General features: G+C 52.9%; 1 non-coding gene across 1 annotated transcript in view; it reads right to left on the reverse strand.

Annotated features, from left to right (window-relative positions):
- LOC126110919 (small subunit ribosomal RNA) overlaps positions 1-1698 on the reverse strand; it is a 1909-nt gene extending 211 nt beyond the window's left edge. The window contains exon 1 of the ribosomal RNA XR_007524009.1: positions 1-1698. This exon is cut by the window's left edge and continues 211 nt beyond it. This is a non-coding gene — a ribosomal RNA (small subunit ribosomal RNA).
- Between the last annotated feature and the right edge of the window lie 3302 nt (positions 1699-5000).

Raw genomic sequence — 5000 nt, forward strand, 5'->3', positions numbered from 1 at the left:
CGCGCTTACTGGGAATTCCTCGTTCATGGGGAACAATTGCAAGCCCCAATCCCTAGCACGAAGGAGGTTCAGCGGGTTACCCCGACCTTTCGGCCTAGGAAGACACGCTGATTCCTTCAGTGTAGCGCGCGTGCGGCCCAGAACATCTAAGGGCATCACAGACCTGTTATTGCTCAATCTCGTGCGGCTAGAAGCCGCCTGTCCCTCTAAGAAGAAAAGTAATCGCTGACAGCACGAAGGATGTCACGCGACTAGTTAGCAGGCTAGAGTCTCGTTCGTTATCGGAATTAACCAGACAAATCGCTCCACCAACTAAGAACGGCCATGCACCACCACCCACCGAATCAAGAAAGAGCTATCAATCTGTCAATCCTTCCGGTGTCCGGGCCTGGTGAGGTTTCCCGTGTTGAGTCAAATTAAGCCGCAGGCTCCACTCCTGGTGGTGCCCTTCCGTCAATTCCTTTAAGTTTCAGCTTTGCAACCATACTTCCCCCGGAACCCAAAAGCTTTGGTTTCCCGGAGGCTGCCCGCCGAGTCATCGGAGGAACTGCGGCGGATCGCTGGCTGGCATCGTTTATGGTTAGAACTAGGGCGGTATCTGATCGCCTTCGAACCTCTAACTTTCGTTCTTGATTAATGAAAACATACTTGGCAAATGCTTTCGCTTCTGTTCGTCTTGCGACGATCCAAGAATTTCACCTCTAACGTCGCAATACGAATGCCCCCGCCTGTCCCTATTAATCATTACCTCGGGTTCCGAAAACCAACAAAATAGAACCGAGGTCCTATTCCATTATTCCATGCACACAGTATTCAGGCGGGCTTGCCTGCTTTAAGCACTCTAATTTGTTCAAAGTAAACGTGCCGGCCCACCCAGACACTCAATAAAGAGCACCTTGGTAGGATTTCAACGGGGTCCGCCTCGGGACGCACGAACACGCACGAGGCGGTCGCACGCCTTCGGCTCGCCCCACCGGCAGGACGTCCCACGATACATGCCAGTTAAACACCGACGGGCGGTGAACCAACAGCGTGGGACACAAATCCAACTACGAGCTTTTTAACCGCAACAACTTTAATATACGCTATTGGAGCTGGAATTACCGCGGCTGCTGGCACCAGACTTGCCCTCCAATAGATACTCGTTAAAGGATTTAAAGTGTACTCATTCCGATTACGGGGCCTCGGATGAGTCCCGTATCGTTATTTTTCGTCACTACCTCCCCGTGCCGGGAGTGGGTAATTTGCGCGCCTGCTGCCTTCCTTGGATGTGGTAGCCGTTTCTCAGGCTCCCTCTCCGGAATCGAACCCTGATTCCCCGTTACCCGTTACAACCATGGTAGGCGCAGAACCTACCATCGACAGTTGATAAGGCAGACATTTGAAAGATGCGTCGCCGGTACGAGGACCGTGCGATCAGCCCAAAGTTATTCAGAGTCACCAAGGCAAACGGACCGGACGAGCCGACCGATTGGTTTTGATCTAATAAAAGCGTCCCTTCCATCTCTGGTCGGGACTCTGTTTGCATGTATTAGCTCTAGAATTACCACAGTTATCCAAGTAACGTGGGTACGATCTAAGGAACCATAACTGATTTAATGAGCCATTCGCGGTTTCACCTTAATGCGGCTTGTACTGAGACATGCATGGCTTAATCTTTGAGACAAGCATATGACTACTGGCAGGATCAACCAGGGAGCTGCGTCAACTAGAGCTGAGCAGCCGGCCGCCCGGGAGTGTGTCCCAGGGGCCCGCGCGAACACGCAAGCGTCCGCTCAATTATTCTGCAAACAGGAGGAGGCTGAGCTCCCCTGCACAATACACCTCGAAACCCTCTCAGGTCCCGGCGGCGCGCAGCGCCGTCCTAAGTACTTGGTCGGGTTCGAGAGAGGCGCAATCGCCCGGAGTTAGGCGAGTAGACGCTTTAGGTGCGACCACCCGTGCTCCCAACTGAGCTTGCCGCTGCCGACAGAGGCCCGGGAGCGTGCTGTCGTGGCATTGCCGGCGGGAGACAACACGCGCCACCTACGGTGACCGGCAGCTCCAACGCCAGCGCCACAGAAGGGCAAAGGCCCCACGTGGGTGCCGAAGCGAACTCTCCCAGCACAGCGCACGTGCCAACACGTCTGCACAACTGCGATACAAACCACCAGCGAGAACCGCTGGGGCGACCGAGCAGCAGACGGCGTCGCGGCGCCGAGTGCCGGGCGGCGGCGCATCCTCAACGCACACAGTCCTCAATCGGACCAGCACACTGCAGATGTCCACCGCGCTTCGCACCGGGCCGGCGAGGACCCACTTTGGCTGCACGGCGCCGCGCGCAGGGTGCCCCGGCGCGCAGCTGCGCCGCCTGCCGCGTCCGTCGGCCGGCGCGCCTGCCACTGGGCGCCCCCACCAGCCGGCTGTAGCGCGTGCGCCCACGCACCGCGCGGCCAGCACGCCGGGCGGCCCCCCCTCACCGGCCGGGGACAGTCCCACCCACCCACAGCCGCGTATCGCTTCACACCCAGATTCACATTCACGTTCGTTGGTATGGTGGGGACCGCTTCGTAGCTGTACCGATCGTTGCCCTCACAGATGTACCTCCAGCAAGGACAACCGCACCACAACGGGTTACCAGTTGTTCATTTGCGTAACGTCACCAGTAAACGTACACGTCCATCCCCGTTTGCAAAGTCAACTATTATTGCATGCCTGCCTGTCAGGTGTCAAGACACACTACATCCGCTCACATCCACGCAACAAAATGTGCCCGACTAGAGGGCACGTGGAAGGTGCCCCCGTACGTATGCGATGTCCATTGCGCGACCAACTGTCAACCGGCCTCTGTAGCATGTCGCAGATGTGGAACGCGGGGCACCGTGCTATCACATTGTGTGAGAAGAGACTACTACGTCTGCATACACGCGCCACTACATGAACAGACGGCTCATGCTGATCGCCATCCACTGCGTCCATTACTCCCACACGTCTCTATGGCGTACCACACTGCAATGCAGCTGTTATGGGGAGATGACACGTAGCTGTGTACACAACATTCTGAGCGGGTTGCGGTTGGACAATACATTAATGTAACGTGTCATATGCCAATTACAGAGCAGGGTAAGGCACAACTTGGGTTAGGTTAAGGCACAACTTGGGTTAGGTTAAGGCACAACTTGGGTTAGGTTAAGGCACAACTTGGGTTAGGTTAAGGCACAACTTGGGTTAGGTTAAGGCACAACTTGGGTTAGGTTAAGGCACAACTTGGGTTAGGTTAAGGCACAACTTGGGTTAGGTTAAGGCACAACTTGGGTTAGGTTAAGGCACAACTTGGGTTAGGTTAAGGCACAACTTGGGTTAGGTTAAGGCACAACTTGGGTTAGGTTAAGGCACAACTTGGGTTAGGTTAAGGCACAACGTGGGTTAGGTTAAGGCACAACGTGGGTTAGGTTAAGGCACAACGTGGGTTAGGTTAAGGCACAACGTGGGTTAGGTTAAGGCACAACGTGGGTTAGGTTAAGGCACAATGTGGGTTAGGTTAAGGCACAATGTGGGTTAGGTTAAGGCACAATGTGGGGGTAGATTGCGGTACAAATTGCATTACATTGCGGTGCAAATTGCATTACATTGCGGTGCAAATTGCATTACATTGCGGTGCAAATTGAGTTACATTGCGGTGCAAATTGAGTTACATTGCGGTGCAAATTGAGTTACATTGCGGTGCAAATTGAGTTACATTGCGGTGCAAATTGAGTTACATTGCGGTGCAAATTGCGTTACATTGCGGTGCAAATTGCGTTACATTGCGGTGCAAATTGCGTTACATTGCGGTGCAAATTGCGTTACATTGCGGTGCAAATTGCGTTACATTGCGGTGCAAATTGCGTTACATTGCGGTGCAAATTGCGTTACATTGCGGTGCAAATTGCGTTACATTGCGGTGCAAATTGCGTTACATTGCGGTGCAAATTGAGGTAGGTTAAGGTGCAACACAGGTTAGGTTAAGGTGCAACATAGGTTAGGTTAAGGTGCAAGATGGGTTAGGTTAAGGTGCAAGATGGGTTAGGTTAAGGTGCAAGATGGGTTAGGTTAAGGTGCAAGATGGGTTAGGTTAAGGTGCAAGATGGGTTAGGTTAAGGTGCAAGATGGGTTAGGTTAAGGTGACATAGGTTAGGTTAAGGTGACATAGGTTAGGTTAAGGTGACATAGGTTAGGTTAAGGTGACATAGGTTAGGTTAAGGTGACATAGGTTAGGTTAAGGTGACATAGGTTAGGTTAAGGTGACATAGGTTAGGTTAAGGTGACATAGGTTAGGTTAAGGTACAAACTGGGTTGTGTTATGGTACACATTGCGTTGTAGTACAGTACACGTTAGGTTTGGGTACGGTACACAATGTGGTATGGGATGGCGTGTTGTGGGGGGGAGGGGGGGGGGGGAGGTTCGTTGATATCGACCGTAGGACGTGGATGCCCGAGGCAGCGTCAGTGTGTCAAAGGAGTTATGTCACGTCGGGATGCGCTTTTCGCCAGTGAGAGGGGGCGAGCCGTGTCTGTGGTTGCGGCAGACCTGTGTGTTTCATTCCTGCCAGTGTGTTTGTGCTGTAAGACGAGGCAGTGTGGTGGTGATGGGTGCACCCCTGTGTAGGACATGTGTGGGTGTTGGTGGCTTCTCTGAGCAATTGTGGTTGTCGGACGAGTGGGGTATTCTGTTTTATGATTGGACCTCCCGGTCTGGTTATCATAGCGTAGTTGGTGTACTGTGGCGGATAGGATGCACCGGACGTTGGTCCATGCTGGTGCTTAGTAGTTGTATCTGTGTCTGTTACAGGCAGAGAGTAGTGTGTGATAGAGTGTGTGGCTGACGTGTGGTTCATTTTGTGTGTACGGACGTTCAGCATGTATAGGGGCATTTGCGTATATAATCTATCATAATCTATCTATGTGGGCCTGCATAGTTTACTGAGCAGTGCTGTGAGGTGACTGAACTACGAGTGACGTACTGATTTACAGCGGAATGA

This window comes from Schistocerca cancellata, unplaced genomic scaffold (assembly GCF_023864275.1).
Source record: "Schistocerca cancellata isolate TAMUIC-IGC-003103 unplaced genomic scaffold, iqSchCanc2.1 HiC_scaffold_41, whole genome shotgun sequence".
NCBI classification, from domain to species: Eukaryota; Metazoa; Arthropoda; class Insecta; order Orthoptera; family Acrididae; genus Schistocerca; species Schistocerca cancellata.